This window comes from Canis lupus, chromosome 14 (genome assembly GCF_003254725.2).
Source record: "Canis lupus dingo isolate Sandy chromosome 14, ASM325472v2, whole genome shotgun sequence".
Taxonomy (NCBI): Eukaryota; Metazoa; Chordata; class Mammalia; order Carnivora; family Canidae; genus Canis; species Canis lupus.
In genome coordinates this window covers 58368003-58384011 of record NC_064256.1, presented here as the reverse complement: position 1 = coordinate 58384011, position 16009 = coordinate 58368003, and the positions used below count along the sequence as shown (strand labels likewise).

The following is a 16009-nucleotide window of genomic DNA, read 5'->3' as shown; positions in this document are numbered from 1 at the left end:
AAGAGGGATGCCGCTAATTCGGCCCAAATCAAAACTCTGCCCTTGGCAGAACAGTAAGAAGAAACACGAGAAAACTCTTTTTTCAGAACTTTACTCGGGATGCTAAGATGACTTTGGGCGACACACATTTAAGAAAAAAGCACGTACGCGATGCAAGGCCTTCTCTGGGTTTGCAAGGACAAGTCTTTGAGGATCTTATCGTGGACCTCTTAAACCTCTTATTCCGAGAAAGGAAAGAATGGCTCTGTTTACGGGTGCACTTCCCTACTTCTGCGGGAAAAGATCACCAATTTTGTTGCTTCATCATCTGTAGAGGTAAGACTGTGTTTTTCACGATTATAGGTGACTCTGGTCGTACATCTCTGGGAATAAACCTCATTATCTACTCTTTCTTGAAAACTGCGGTATCTCTCTTCATCAAGTAATTGTCTCATCTCTCCCTGCTGTAATCTATGAAAATTTTATTGCCAATTTTATTGACTTGACAGTTTTCAAGTCATTTTGACTTGTAATATCCATCTCCCGTCTTTTCTTTGTAACGAGTATCTGCCAAAAAAAGTAAAACTTATTAGCTACGGCACTTTGAATCGTGTGCCATGCAGCACGGGGAACAAGGTGTGCTGCGAAGGATGGGAACGGGGTGACGGGGTGACTGAGGGTCTGGCATCTTGTTCGTATTTCTACTGTCTCTGCCTCTACACAGCTGCATGACCTTGTGAAGATCACTTCACCTTTATGCGTCTCGATTCTCTCATATTCTATAAAATGAGAGCATTAGACTAGGTAACTCCTAAGATCAACTCGAGCTCTCCAAATGCAGAATTTATTCTGATAGCCTGTCTGTAGTCCTGAGACGGGTTACAGGTTAAAAGGCGCTGCGGACAAGACCGCAGATAAAGCCCTCAGCTCAGAAATATGCTTTTAAATAGTATTGTGCTTGAGTCCTAACAAGAAGGCATTACATTCTCTGATATAACTGAAATTAACAAGCCATTTTTTAATTTTTTTTTACAAGCCATTTTTATAAGAGTCTTCTAGATTCAGGGCGGGGGGTGGGGGTGACTGGGTGACGGGCACTGAGGGGGGCACCTGACGGGATGAGCACTGGGTGTTATTCTATATGTTGGCAAATTGAACACCAATAAAAAACAAATTTATAAAAAAAAGCCTTCTAGATTCAGACATTTCAGCCACACATAAAACATTTTTAGGACTCCTTTTAAATAGTATCTCAGTGCATTGATTAATATTGCCTAAAGTGCATCGTATAGGCCATAAGTCACCCATTCTCTTCCGGCAATAGAGTAACAAGGTGAGTTGTTGGGAGAACTGGTTTGAATTTTCAGGAAGTCTTCACTAGTGATGTTGGTTATTGCGGACGAATTAGCCGGGTAAATCATTCTCCGTATCACATATTTAAATATTTAAGATCCAGAGGTAGAGTCTTACAGCAACAAACCAAAATACTGACACCTGTGTAGCTCGTTGCTCTAACCTCTAGCAAGTAAACTAAAGCTCTATTTAAGGACGAAACACACAATGCAGGGACACGGAAATCACACTATGATCCTAGCAAACATGCGTTTTGGTAAAGACTTGTCCCCCGGTCGCCTACTTCAGCACTGTGGTTGTGCAGACAGGATGGCAGCACATGTTCCTGCCGTTTTTGATAATTAATAAGTCGATTAGAGATAAAGCCCATTTATATTCTCTATCTGAATCTAGACTTACACAAATGGCAACTTTAAGCACCTATCTCTAAGCACGTAACATAAGTAAATCTAAAATTTTTAAGTCGAGAAAACTCAAATACTACATCCAGCAAAAATAACATTAGAATAATAAAATTTCACAAGTGGCCACACTTTTATTCCTTGGAGGAAACTGCGGTGCCATGGAACCGGACCCAACGCGGTAGCGATTTTCATGGTACTCGTTGTGAAGAAAGTTGGCGATTCCAGGATTTAACAAATTGGCGGAAATGATCCTAATGTTTCATTTAGCTTAGAAATAACAATGACAAAAAATAATAATAAAATCCCCTGAAGCCTGTTAAAGCCTTTGGATGACAATGCCCCCCCCCCACGCGGCTTTCCCCCCACCCCCCGCAAAAAAATAAGATCTTTGGCAAATGTGGCAGGAAACATTCAACATCACCTGATTCTAGTTCTGCTCCATTGCTTCACTGAGGGGACGATCATGCCTCCGTGGCAGCGTTTTTATGTTTACTGCTCGGAAGCAGGGATTTCTATGATCTCACCTAGAAGTGAAAGATGGCAGAGACGACGGCAGAGGGGAAGGGTTGCAATAATAATCATAAGCTTGTTGCGAGGACTAAATGAATTTATATAAAACCCTTGAACAGCACTGGCTCCCCGGTTAGTATTACTGAAGTTCTAGTTACTGTTGGCTGCAGGTCACTGTCCGATTGCCATGTGCAATTCAACATGCCAAATGGAGGCATCTGTGCAGACGCTTACTGGGCTCTCCAGGGGCACGTTATCACTTCCACCAGTAGTTAATGGAAGTACCTTCCTAATAAAAAAAAAAATTAAATTCTATTTCACAGCTATGTTGGTCCGAATATAAATATAGGAATGTTAAATATTCATACAAACGTGGCCTACACATTCACGTGTCCTTAGTTTAAATGTAAGTAAACCATTTTCACGTAATGTGGGTTGTAGGTACTATGTCTACTGTGCTCCCTGCGGAGGGAGCCTGGGGACGTCAGAATCTTAGTGAACGTGGGAGTCTGTGGGGGGACAACGGCTCTTAGTCAAGCTTCCAGATGCTATCGAAGGCCTTCACTCGACCGCAATTAGTTTCTCTGTTAAATTTATGAGAATATTTTATAATTCATCAGCAACTATACAAATGACCTAATCAAAAAAGGTAACGCAATCCGGGCCTATGTTCACGGGTGTTTTTGGTTTCCTGAGTAATATCCGCGTTCGCTACGTATTTTAAGGCTAAACAATATGCTTTGGATGATAACAAATGAAAACAACACATACCAGTACCCTTAAGTAGCAATCTAAACGCTCTTAGTTGGGTTTCTGAGTCTTTCTGCAGACTCAGCGATCAGAATGCAAATCCACTACTCAAGGACATCATATGAATTTATGATTTACTTTTGTGGAAATGCCACTTAGTTCTTTATCTGTTTGTTGCAAGGAGTTCACTGTGAGTTTTAAGTTTTATCACCCGCCTCTTTTCTGGACGTGGCACGATGGATTTATTAACGCATAAATAAATACCCTACTAACACGAATTACTTCATTCTAAGTTAAGCCAATGGAGTGAAGTGAGTCTTTCCCAAAAATGTTCTACAAGAAGAGTCTGTCCTTTATCAGGGATTTTTTTACTGGGGCCCAGCCTCGTTGTTCCCATCAACAGGACCAACCATTAGAAACCGTGGCTCTTTCTTTCTTTTTTTTTTTTTTTCCGTGGCTCTTTCTTAATGCTAACCTTGCTACGACCCAGCACAGATATTCTTGGCCAGTTCTGTATTTTTATTTGCAGAGCTTCGTATATATCATAGCTAGTTCTGCTACGTGCCAAATAAGGGTCTATTTCTACAATAAGGCGGGAAGGCCATTCTGGTTCAACATTAATCTTCAAAAGGAAATACTACTGGGACCTAAATATTTCATCTCTTCTGTCAGAAACCCCTGGAAGGGCTGCCTTACGGGGAGGCGTGGCCATATTCAGGCTCGTCAAGAAAGATTTTCATGGAGAAACTACCAAGAAACCTCTTCAGAGACACGGAGCATAAGGATCTTGTCCCTTTTCTTTCTTTTTCTTCTCACTCTCCGGAATGCAGATGTTGTATCTAGAGCTCAGTTAGCGGTCTGGATCAGAAGGTAGAAGCCATGTGTTGGATTTGGTCGGGAAGTTGATAAAAGAAGCCTGTGTCTCTGATGAAGAAATCCCCAAAGCAGCTCTGGAATACTGATCTCATTTATTTAAGAAATAAAGACATTTTTCTCTTGTTTAGGGATTTCAATTTCAGCTTTTCTCTTATTTACAGCTCAATCTAAATCTAAACCGCACGTATGTGGTGCTTAAGAATGAGTGAACAGGGACGCCTGGGTGGCTCAGTGGTTGGGGGCCTGCCTTTGGCTCAGGTCGTGACCCCGGGGTCCAGGATCGAGTCCCACATCAGGCTCCCTGCAATGAGCCTGCTTCTCCCTCTGCCTCTCTCTCTGTGTCTCTCATGAATTAATAAATAGATCTTTAAAAAAATAAAAACAAAAAAAAATAAAAATGAGTGAATAGGGGCATCTGGGTGGCTCAAGTGGTTGAGCACCTGTCTTGGCTGGGGTCCCGGGATCGAGTCCCACGTCGGGCTCCCCGCAGGGAGCCTGCTTCTCCCTCTGCCTGTGTGTCTCTGCCTCTCTCTCTGTGTCTCTCATGAATAAATAAATAAGTCCTTGATAAAAAAAAAATAAAAATGAGTGACTATTAACTAAATAGCAAAATAGTGACAAATTCAGATATCAAAGAGATTTTCACATGCAAAAGTTTCTCTCTCTCACACACACACACACACATTGCATGTTGACAGTATGATAGCTAGGACTAGCTCACCCCTTATCAAGCTCCCCGTGACTTATTTATTTAATGGCATTTGTCTGTTTTTTTCTTTTACCTACAGTACAAAGCATCACTAAGAAAATAAGACAAAGCAGAACCGTCAGCAATAAGTGAGGCTAAATGGTGCATCTTGCACTGACCAGTGAATCTCTCCCCAGCTCTTTCCCTTGCATCGGTGATTCATCAAGAGCCAAGGGTCATCTCACAGGTAGCTGAAGAGCTACACTCTCTAACAGGCCTCTCAGTCATCATCAACCTGCACGAGCAGAATAGAAATGGATCTTAATTCTCTGTGCGATTTTTCCAAGATTAGGCTTTGAGAGACACATTTCCTATTTCGCTATAACATACGTTATTTTGAATTCATTAAAGCAGAAACTAAAACTGATGCTTACATCAACATCCTCGTCTCAGAAAACTTTTTTTTTTTTTTGTGATCAGTTCTCAACGTTTATTTTTAGAGTTTATTAGCAGAAGCACCAGAAACGTATGGCTGGATAGGAAGTGCTCTCAATCATCCATCGTCCAGATCATACTGAATATTCAATTTAAAATCAGGAACTCATCAATCACAAAACAGTCAAACTGAAAAGGGATTAAAGGGCCAGAAAATTTTAGTCAGTGGGTTGGTACATTCCATATTTCTGGTTGTTCTGAAGGTGAAAACATTATTTTTTATTTTCAGTGCCACCACAGCACAATGACATGGTGGGTGTGTTCTAGTTAAATGAGTTCTCTTTTTGGCGATTGTTCCAATTGTGCAATGAAGTTAACTTGCGGAGAGGATAGCCCGCATAGAAACCTGCGATATCTACATATAGAGACCTTTCTTAGGACGTGCGTGCATGTCCAAATTACTTCTTCAATTATGCATCTTTTTTTTTAAATTTTTTTTTAATTATGCATCTTTAGAAATACAGGCTTTACTAGCCACAGAGTTAAAATGCATTGACTACCAATGCTTCATCCAACAAGGCAGCTACTAGCCGCATGTGACTATTTAAATTCTAGATAATTAATATTAAATAATAGAAATTAAATTTCTTGGTCACCCTGGCCATACTACAAGTGCTCAACAGCCACAAGTAGCTAGTGGTTACTGTCTTGAACAGATCGGATACAGAACAATTCTATCATCACGGAAGCTCAATGGGACAATGCTGGACTAGACTTTCCATGTATCAACACACTTTGAAAGAGTATTCATCTAATTAAATGAATTTAATCTAAAACTGAAAAGTTGACATGTTCACAGTGACTTTTACACAACAGAACTTCTAAAATGCCCAAAAGGTGTCCAAAGGATTTCAGTTAGAGGCCAGGAGGCTTGAAACTCCATGGGAAATGATAGCTATTCATAAAACAGCCAAGAGTAGAAATGTTTAAAAGGCAGAGCTTCTGGGGTGACTGGCTGGCTCAGCTGGTTAAGTGGCTGACTTGATTTCAGCTCAGGTCATGATCGCGAGGCCTTGGGATCAAGCCTTGCATCAGGCTCCGTGCTCTGCAGGGAGTCTGCTTGAAGATTCTCTCTCTCTCTGTCTCTGTCTCTGTCTCTCTCTCTCTCCCTCCGCCCCTCTCCCTACTCATGCCCTCTGTCTCTCAAATAAATAAATTTTTTTAAAAAAAGAGTTTCTGAAAAATAACAATGACACAGAGAAGCTATTCAAAGATAATCCGATTTAAAAGGAGCATCATGAACATATAAATGCCAAGTGAGAGCTTTCACCTAATAGAAACGGCAATGGAATCACGTCTCCTTATCACATGGAAATTGCAATTCTTCAAAACCAGAAGCTTAAAAAATTCTTAGAAAATAATTGCTAAACTGGATGAAAGGTTTAGTGTTTGGGTATTATAATTGTTCTTTCTTGGCTCCTTTTATTGATGTCTCATTTCCAAGTCTGGCTCTGATTTCTTTCACCCTAGCCAACAGATCCAAAGACTATTCAAATGTTTGATTCTTCATTTCTCCAAGTATTGGAAAACTGCTTCTCTCAGTAGGTATGTGTAGTATAGTACTGCATTTAAAGTGTTTTTCCGAATTTAGGTAATGAGCACCACCCAGATAATTACAATAGCTATAAAGAATTCACTTACAGACTATTTTACTATGGGCTAAAAGAGGCTTTTTCGAACAAACAATTAGTATTCCCGTATGATCACACTACAGGCACATTTCGAGTTTTGGTTTTGAAAAAGTGAAGGATAATATGAAACTAATTATTAGCACTAAGTCTTTCTCAGGAGAATTATTTGAAATAGGAAATTCACTTTTAGAGATTAAATTGAAATGGAGATTTCCTCTCTCCATGGTCCTAGGAATTAAACTTAATGAGATCCAGCACTTGGAATCCTTCTGAAAATTTGTGGGACAAAAGTCACAATTAGAAGTATGACCTCAAACATTTCACTTGGAAGAAATGGTGCATAAAACACAGCTTCCCAGAACTGGGAAAAATGTCAACCTCAGACACAACACTTACACTTTTTATGTGCTGTATATGAATGCAAATCCTGACCCTACCAAAACGAGGCTGAATGACTCTATATAAATACCCCAGATCCGGCAAGATATATGCTAACCTTTTCAATGTGTGAAAAAAACAGAATTAACTCTTTAGTACTATACATTAGAAAAAAGTCAAATTGCCTGAGGTTATACTTGAGTATTCAGTGTTTACCTCAAAAATATCCGCGAACCCCTGCTGTGGGGTTCCAGCTCAGCTGTTGTGAATCCTTCCTTGGGGGAACAGTTAATAGCTGCTCTAAATTATTGGGTGTATCAGAAGCTCAAATTCAATGTCATACAGGGGAGCTTAATCACAGGGATCCTAGAGTCAGAAGGCTTGCATTTGAATCCCAGCTTCCCTACGTTTGGACTCTGAGTTTGCACACCTCATCAGCAAAATAGTGATAAAAGTTGCATTAATCTATAAAGTTGTTGTAAGGCAAAAACTAGAGAATCCATGTCAAACCATCAGCATCGCTGCTAGTCCATAGCAAATATTAAATACATGATACCTAGTATTTGCATTGTTGCTTTCATGCTCTCCTTACCCCTCTAATGACCTTCCCACTCTCCATCTCTAAGGTTTTTGATAGCCCGTATGCATCCTTAAATATTTCAATCAAGACTCACTACCAGCACTCTTGCTATGAGATTCCCTGCTAGATTAGGTGTCCCTCTGCAGGGCTTCTAGAATTCCCTGGTATAACTTTACGACTGCACTCTGCACCTGAAGGTAGAACTTTCTCTGTGTGCGCGTGTGCATGCGTATGTGCACGGGTGTGTGTGAGACTCCACTACGGCGTAAGCCTTCAAGGCAGAAGCTATGCCTCATTAATTTGTATCCTTAACACTTAGCAGGAGCATGCCCACGGTGGGTACTCAAATATTTGCTGAATAAATGAAAGAAAAGAATCTTGATATTTTCTAACAGCTACTGAAACAGAAGATTATAATATCCTTGCAGCCAAAGCTGAACTAAACTGATGTTTTATTGAGTTTGCTTCTTTGCCATCAATATGAATCCTTAGTGCTATATATTGAAAATCATTATCTCCAAGCCAAGACAATTTCCCTTTATAAATAGAATGCTGCATATTTTTATCAAAGCCAATATAAACGTCAGCAAAATAATGTATTCAATGCCGAGAGTATTAGATCAAATTAAGTTAGAAACAGGTCTTAACCTCCAAAACTTTATAATATAGGGGACAGAGAGTACAAAATGAATAAACATAGATATTTTTCTTTTTTTTAACATAGATATCTTTCAAATATATTTTATATGTATTTGTGTGTATATGTACCCATGTATGTATCTATGATATGTATATAATAGAAACTTGGAAAAATTAAATGTACAATAGGTCCGAGTGCTTACTGAACAAGCATATTTTTCTTGCACATCTTTGCCATATTAATGATTAAGATATTATTTCCTAAAAAGTAAAATAGAAATAAAATATTATTCCATTATAGGAATGACTTTTAGTCAAGTCCTAATGGATTTTTAGTAAACTCAGAGACCATATTTTTTTCTTAAGATTTATTTGAGACAGAGAGAGAGAGCAGAGATACAGGCAGAGGGAGATGGAGAGGGAGAGAGAAACCAAGCTGACTCTGCACCGAGTACAGGGCCCAAGGCAGGGCTCGAACTCATGACCCTGAGATCACGAAACTAAGAGTTGGACACTTAATTGACGTGCCACCCAGGTGCCCCAAAGTCAGGCCCTGTTCTAAGATACTTTTTATGACCTATATGTATATTCTTCCTAAATTTTAAGTTAGATGAAAATGTCTAGATACATATGTATTTTGTAATCATGTCTTTTTATTTTACAGGGTACTAATTATGATAAGATCTAGCGATTTGATTGAGACATAATACAATAAAAAAATTACTTCCAGGGAGAAAAAAAGAAGATTAAGATTGTTAAAAATACTGTTCGTCTGTGTATCAAGGGTAAGCTGGCATCATTTTCTGACTTAATATATGTCCATCATTGCTGACATGAGTTACCAATAAGCAAGTCAGATAAGACTCTACAACTAACTGCCCCTCATACTCCATATACTCTATTTCTAAAGTCGTGACACAATCGATCCTCTCTGCTATAATCAATGTATATTTTATCCAAATACGCTTAGATGAGAACTTTAATTTTTTTTATTTTATTTTATTTTTTTATGATAGTCACACATTGAGAGAGAGAGAGAGGCGGAGACATAGGCAGAGGGAGAAGCAGGCTCCATGCACCAGGAGCCCGATGTGGGATTTGATCCTGGGTCTCCAGGATCGCACCCGGGGCCAAAGGCAGGCGCCAAACCGCTGCGCCACCCAGGGATCCCAGATGAGAACTTTAGATAGAAGATGTTAGAGAACTTTTTCCTCCTGCAATAACGTAAATAAACAGGGCTCCATCACCTACCCATCTTCTCGCTAAACGATTTTAGAGAATGGCTGTGTTAAGGGCTGTGTTTCATCTTAAATGACTTCAGTCACGAAACTTGCAAATCACAACCCAACACGTGCCTAGAATACCCTGTGATAAGAGTCTTGGTAAATCTACTTCGAGAATCAAAAATGTAGTTTGGTCATTGCTGGTCCTGACACACTCTGAACTAAGCCTTTTCTGCAGCACTTCTACCTCCGGAAAAACTGTTACAGTCCTCCCACTAATCATGTGACAGTATAATTTCAAAGCCTGCATATTCTCTGTGGACAATGCACATGTTTTAGAGACAAACAGAACTGACATCAATTCTTTCTATGTCATATTTTGCTCACCTAGGAAATAAAAGCAATGCCTTACGATGGAGAATCACACGTGACAAGACACAGTGCATGTGAATGAAGCAGAGGTGAGCACAGTGCCTGACCCGGGTAAACACTCATTAAATGAGAGCTTCTGTCGATGATGATGATGATGATGATGATGATGATTGCCATTTCATCCCTCGGAATGAATTAGCTCAAGTAAGAGGGAACAGGAAAGCTACATGTGTCTGAGCCTTTTCCTGCATCCATCCCAGCTGTCTTAATAGGCTCATTATTGATGATCCTCCTAGGGACGGAGTGGAAAAATGATCAGAAACCTGAATGAACCTCAGCCTCTGGTCAGACAGAACCAGAATACCCCATGGGTGTGAGAACAACTCGATTAGGATTTTTAATACACTCTTTCTTTCTCATCTCCCTCGTCTACTGGACTTCCAATGTCCAGATAGATGCTTCTGGGTACAATGATCTAGATGAACACTTCCATTGATGAAAGGGCTCTTTTATAGCTTTCCCAGAAGAGCATCATCTATTCTGTGTTCTGTTTCATTTTTATAACACAATTAAACAGACTCCTGGAGAAGCTTGAGCCACGTAGCTAGGTAACACTCAAACAATGCATTTTTATTAGCTCCTGGAATGGAATTTAACAAAGATTTTTTTTTTTTAATCTGGTAGAATTTATCCTTGAGTAGTAGATACTGTAAATACAGAGAAGGAAGAAATGGTTTTACAGCATTTCCAATAAAAAAATAAAAGGCCTGTTATCTCACCACAAGATCGATACAAGTCATTGCCTTTAGGTCCCATTCAGAGATACACCTGTGTTAGTGTCATGGCAGGTCATGATCTCAATGTACTTTCTTCCAGTCAGATCAACTTCAGAGGGTTTGAGATCAAGGCAATGAAGGGGGTCCAGAAAACACATTACATAGCAAAGTTTAAACGACTTAGGGAAGTTCACCCCAGCAGAGAAAAACCTAAGGAGGGACATGATAGCTCTCTTCAAGTACAGCCCTACAAAAGGATGTGGAAAAAGAGAACTCATTCTATTCAATCTCAAAAACCTAATTTGGATAAGTGGGTGATAGATGAAGGTGTCCTGTTCAGCACAATTTTTTAAAAACTTGATAAAAAAAAATTGAGTCCTGCTGCAAAGAAACAGGCTGCCCTAAACTTCCAATTATACAGAATATTCAAAAAGTTCATAGAAGGCCATATAAATAGAGAGAACGTACCAGAATCTTTCAACTGGAGGAAGTGTGAACTAGGTGACCTAGAGGAAAACTGCTAGTTTCAAGATTCTACGGTTCTTAGAAAGATCTACTGTTCGAAAAATGCCACCTAAATGTCTGTACCTCTGAACATGCCACTGAATTCATGTAAGGATCATGAATTAGGATGGCTTAAACAACGAAGAAGAAATCGAGGGATTTGGGTACCACTGCAAACGAGTGGAAATTAATTAGGACAAAGGGAGGAGAGCCACAAAGGAAATCGAGAAGTAATATTTAAATTAATTGCTTTCTTGTCATAGAAATGCATCTTTCAAACTATGACTGACTGCCACAGCGGCACCTGCCCGGCTCAGTCGGTAGAGCCGCAACTCCTTATCTCAGGGTTGCAAGTTTGAGCCCCAATGTCTGGTATAGAGATTGCTTAAAAATAAAATCTTAAACAAACAAGAAAACCCAAAATATATCTGGAACATTTACAATAAAGACCCACTTAATCTGTTGCAATATAATTATCTCTGAAACAACATATATTTACATTAGAGAGCAAATATTCTTGATCGTAATACTGCATTATCTATCCACTTATGTTGCTCATCGGTTAGAACCATAATGGGTATAGGCGATCTTAAACTATTCGTAAAAAAGCAAATACCAATTACGTTTTGCCAACAAAAAAATTAAGAGGAAAAGCAACACGTTTAGAGATCCGTTCAAAAGTTAGCTTACATGCCTGAATTTAAATAAAAGCTTAAAGACAAAATAAATAAAAATTCATGCTTAAAGGGTAAAATAAAAACAAAAAGCGAGCTTCCATGCATCCCAGCCATTCTTTCCTATTAACTAGGACAGGCCTAAAAAGAGGAAGAGAGGTACCGCCCGGACAAAACCCACGTTCAAATACCCTGGCAATTTCATATCCTCCAGACTCTAACCTGGGCCACAAGAGTTGAGGGCGGACTTTTGCTCTTTCCCACGCAGGCAAGCGATCGCTCATTCCAAAGCATTAGAAAGTTCCTCACACATTTTCTATCACACAAACACAAATATATTTTTACACTGCGTGCAGGCTCTGCAGAGTCCGTCACAGTGCGGAGAGCCAGGATTTAAAATCCCAGCTTCGCGCAGAACTTATTCTCTCATACGTGTGTCTTTTCTTCGCAGTGCCAAGCGCATTTTCTGGCACGTAGGAAGAGTCAATAAATTGAGTTAAATCCAATCAGGATTCTGGGTTGACTTGCTAAGTTTTGTGTACTCCTGTGCATCTGTTTTTCTGTGTTTCTGGGTATCGTATTTGTTTCTGCTAAACAACGGTGTTCTGGTGTGTCAGACCGTGGGCAACACCTAATGTACATCAGTTTCACAGATTACTGATAAATACCCATCTTAACGTGATGGTGAGACACAGAGTGTTACAGAGAACTGCGTTATAGCGAGCTAAAGTAATGTGTCACGTCGCAGATTATGTGGGAGTCTCAAGGGTTAAGACCATAAAAGGAGATTCAAGAGTCACCCAACTCAATCTCTGCTCTATCCTCCTGCTAGAATTGTTTCTCTCGTTTCATAAATATAACTCAGATTTTTATGTGCTCAGAAGGACATTTGTAATTTACTATTTCATGCATTCCATAGATACGGACTGATCACTTAGGAGCGTCGAAACACGCAAGAAAGGTAAAAGTACATACGAGAACCAGTATAACTGAGAAGTGAAGGGATTGTGATTTATGCTGTAATGATTACTTTCAAATCCATTCATAGCGGAATTTATTAAGATCCAAAAAGTGACAAGTGATCCCAGATTTTTGTTCAGTCAACATTCAACAGACATTTCAGTGCCAAAGGAACCTACACACTGTGCCCAGAATATGCTCTGCATTTTTCTGCCACTGAGACTTTGCTTGTGCCAGGTAAGGAAACTCCCCTCTATCCCCCACTATGGCTGTCACCACTAATTGGTCATGGGACCCATTACTGGTGACCCCGGACATGCCTGAGAATTTTCTCATCAGTCACACAGGAAACATCCAAATTCTAACAGAGTTAGCATACAAGAAAAAATATATATATTTATATTCTCATAGCTCTTAGTAATATGGGATGGTGAGTAATGTGCCCGCTAGACAATACTCTATGTCTAATGGTTTTGCATTAGATTTAGAAATATTCTCTATATGCCCATTACTTATGCTGATTGTCTATAAAAGCTAAGGGACATAATATTTCCTGATGGCATAAATCTGGAAATTATCATCTGAAGCTCAGAAGAATGGCCCGGGGTACATACGTATAGCTATGAGCCAACAGCATGGAGATGCGAGAACAGTACAGAAACGTAAGGGAATTCTTTCAAAGGTTAAGGGAAATGGATAAGGATTTGGAAAACAGTTTTATAGAGGAATCAATCAGCGTACTAAAGAAGTGTCAAAACTCTAGAAATTTATTTCACGTACAATGTTTTTAATGTATGTTGAGCTGAAGACGGCACCTGTGGAAATTGTAGCTCTGTATGTAGATACGTGGGTATCCAAGGACCTGTAGTTGAGAGAGAAGCAGCTAGAAAGTACAGGTGACTCTTGAACAACATGGGTTAGAACTACCCAGGCCCACTGTCACACGGATTTTCTTTGTTAAATACACTACAGGACCTGACATGTATTTCCTCCTTCTTATGATTTTTTTATGATTTTCTTAAAAACATTTTTTCCTCTAGCTTACTTCATTGTAAGACTACAGTATATATAATAAGTAGAGGCTTTCAACAAGAGGCTGTGGGGAGTTAAGGTTTTGGGGAGTCAAAAGTCATCCACAGATTTTCGACAATGCATGGGGGGGCACTGGTACCCCAAACCTCAGATGGTATAAGGGTCAACTGTGTTTATGAGTGATGTAAGTTCCCAAAATGGATTGGACCTTTAACTCTAAAGTAAAAAGATTTAAAAAAAAAATCTAAAATCTTTACTCAGTATCTGTGATCCACAAAGCAAGATTCTATAAAACCTGTGGGGGAGATTTCAACTCAAGTAGGAGGTTCTTTGAAGAGAGGACTTTTGCCAGCAGGCATGTTGAGGCACCTAACAACACAAGTCTACAGGTCGGGCATTATGGATCTATGGATTTTGTTTTCCTTATTTGGTTTCTAGAGGTACCAAAAATAAACAGAAATATAATGAAAGTTTAGAAACAATTTTTTTTTTTTAATGTATGCCTAGCTCTTCAGGAAAACCAATTCCTCTTAAATCAACTAAAATAAAGGTGAGGAGCGCCTAGATGGCTCAGGTGGTGATGAGGGGACCCATCAGGGTAGACTCTCCCTTGCCCCGCCGTAAGAGATTATCTCCTTACATATCTCTCTCCGGTTCCCCCTCCCTCTCCATATATATTCTGTTCAGGAAGAGAGGCTTTGCAGAGGGATCGTCAAGACTCTCCTTCCTTTTACCTGATTTGGGATAAACCTGCATCATCTAAACGAACCCAGTTCAAACCAAGATTTCAAAGTGTCATGTCAAACCTCCTGATCTTAACATTAAGTTAACATTTGAGTTTGCAGAAGATCATGTGTATCAGAACTTTTATAATTGAATCACAACTTTGCAGTATTGGTTTCCTCTTTTTGTGAGAGTTGATAACCAGAAATCCTGTAGCCACAGCTAATCAGGAGTAGCTCCTCCTCCAAGGCAGGAAGGGAATGTCAATCCCCAGCCACGTTAATCTTCAATAGTCCTTTCACGAGGTGGCTCTCTCTGCACCCTGACCGCGTACTGCCTACTTCCCTTTATCTACCAGGAAGGAACATGAAGTCATTTTGGACAGGCTAACATCATGAAAAGCCAACTAAATAGCTCAACATCAAATCAGCTATTCTGTAGATTTTTAACATAAAACCTCCTTTTATGCTCCATTAGGATCTAAGAACCCACCAGTAATTTGTTTTCTATCTTTAGATCTTCTACAGTTCAAATCTCTAACATGTGATTAAAAATTATCCTCTTTGGAAAGTAAATCCTTTCAAATCAACTTTCCATTTACACAGTAGGGAAAAAAAAAAAAGAGGGGAAGAGGAGAGAAAATATATTTACCCAAAGAAAATTTCCATCTCACAAGATTTAGACGATCTTCATGCATGGTGCTGTTTTGCTCCTCATGAGCTTTTCCCTCCTTCTGAGGCTCTGATCCAAGATTCCATGTTCTTTAACTTTCATTATGACCAACTGGTCAATTAACCTAGGCTTCCACTAAGGAAAGCTCAACCCACCCATTCCTGACAGTTAAGAAATCAATGCCGTTAAAAACTTACAACCCTAAAAAAACAACAACAACAACAACAACAACAACAACAAACTTACAACCCTCAATTCCCCCAAAGGAATCAGCTGCATCTTCTTTATTCCAGTTTTCTCCCGAATACGAGTACTAATGGTTACTATCCATGAAAACCTATTTTGTAACACAAGATAGCATAGGCTTTTGCAATAAAGCATCAGGTTATCACCTATATTCAAGATTATTGAATTTCTATCCATGTTTCTCTCTGTACACATTCATTTATGCATACTGAAAACTATCACTTCCACAACTTTGTCTGGATCATAATTTAACATGGTTTCTTTTGACCTCATTTCAAAATTCCAGCCCAAGGTCGGTAATATTCCAGGATGATAACAATAGAGATAGGCTCAAGACACATTCTTACAGATCAGTGGTTCTTAAAATTTGATGTAAGAAGTAAAAATGCAGTTGTCATGGCTCCCACCTCCAGAGATTATTTAAATGGTTTTAGGTGAAAGCCAAGAATATGCATTTTTAATGAGTGTCCCAGGTTGTCCTAATTCTGGTGGCCTTCAGTCCACACGGAGAGAAATGTCACTTGGAATTTGCTAAACTCTACAC

General features: G+C 39.4%; 1 protein-coding gene and 1 long non-coding RNA gene across 10 annotated transcripts in view; both read right to left on the bottom strand.

Moving 5' to 3' along the window:
• LOC112670815 (uncharacterized) overlaps window positions 1-15360 on the bottom strand; it is a 227803-nt gene extending 212443 nt beyond the window's left edge. For 4 of the 8 annotated variants that reach the window (XR_007402153.1, XR_007402152.1, XR_007402151.1 and 1 more), the window contains exon 1: window positions 15199-15312. This is a non-coding gene — a long non-coding RNA (uncharacterized LOC112670815). Of the gene's footprint in view, window positions 1-15198 lie in introns of all 8 variants that reach the window. The other 4 variants (XR_007402148.1, XR_007402147.1, XR_007402146.1 and 1 more) reach the window with 4 other exon arrangements.
• Window positions 1-16009, bottom strand: part of KCND2 (potassium voltage-gated channel subfamily D member 2) — a 476827-nt gene that overhangs the window by 445512 nt on the left and 15306 nt on the right. The window lies entirely within an intron of this gene.